Source organism: Arachis stenosperma, chromosome 1 (assembly GCF_014773155.1).
Source record: "Arachis stenosperma cultivar V10309 chromosome 1, arast.V10309.gnm1.PFL2, whole genome shotgun sequence".
In the NCBI taxonomy this organism is placed as follows: Eukaryota; Viridiplantae; Streptophyta; class Magnoliopsida; order Fabales; family Fabaceae; genus Arachis; species Arachis stenosperma.
Genome location: NC_080377.1, coordinates 49,247,508 through 49,248,592, shown reverse-complemented (window position 1 = coordinate 49,248,592; position 1,085 = coordinate 49,247,508). Strand labels below are relative to the sequence as shown.

The following is a 1,085-nucleotide window of genomic DNA, read 5'->3' as shown; positions in this document are numbered from 1 at the left end:
TTCCTGCCATTGGAGCAAACAATTTTGAGCTGAAACCTCAATTAGTTGCTCTAATGCAACAGAACTGCAAGTTTCATGGACTTCCATCTGAAGATCCTTACCAGTTTTTAACTGAGTTCTTGCAGATTTGTGAGACTGTTAAGACGAATGGAGAAGATCCTGAAGTCTACAGGCTCATGCTTTTCCCTTTTGTTGTAAGAGACAGAGCTAGAACATGGTTGGACTCACAACCTAAAGATAGCCTGGACTCCTGGGATAAGCTGGTCACGGCCCTCTTGGATAAATTCTTTCCTCCTCAAAAGCTGAGCAGGCTTAGAGTAGATGTTCAGACCTTCAAGCAAAAAGATGGTGAATCCCTCTATGAAGCTTGGGAAAGATACAAGCAGATGACCAAAAAGTGTCCTTCTGACATGTTTTCAGAGTGGACCATATTAGATATATTCTATTATGGTCTATCTGAGTTTTCCAAGATGTCATTGGACCACTCTCCAGGTGGATCCATTCACCTAAAGAAAATGCCTGCAGAAGCTCAGGAACTTATTGACATGGCTGCAAATAACCAATTCATGTACACTTCTGAGAGGAATTCCGTGAATAATGGGACGCCTCAGAGGAAGAGAGTTCTTGAAATTGATGCTCTGAATGCCATATTGGCTCAGAACAAAGTGTTGACTCAGCAAGTCAACATGATTTCCCAAAGTCTGAATGGATGGCAAAATGCATCCAACAGTACTAAAGAGGCATCTTCTGAAGAAGAAGCTTATGATCCTGAAAACCCTGCAATGGCAGAGGTAAATTACATAGGTGAACCTTATGGAAACACCTATAATTCATCATGGAGAAATCATCCGAATTTCTCATGGAAGGATCAACAAAAGCCTCAACAAGGCTTTAATAATGGTGGAAGAAATAGGCTCAGCAATATCAAGCCTTATCCATTATCTTCTCCGCAACAGACAGAGAATTATAAACAGAATACCTCTAACTTAGCAAACTTAGTCTCTGATCTGTCTAAGGCCACTTTAAGTTTCATGAATGAAACAAGGTCCTCCATCAGAAATCTGGAGGCACAAGTGGGCCAGCTG

General features: G+C 41.3%; 1 non-coding gene across 1 annotated transcript; it reads right to left on the bottom strand.

Moving 5' to 3' along the window:
• Positions 1–308: 308 nt before the first annotated feature.
• Positions 309–412, bottom strand: LOC130950405 (small nucleolar RNA R71). The gene has a single exon (XR_009073571.1). It is a non-coding gene; the product is annotated as a small nucleolar RNA R71 (small nucleolar RNA).
• Positions 413–1,085: the final 673 nt, after the last annotated feature.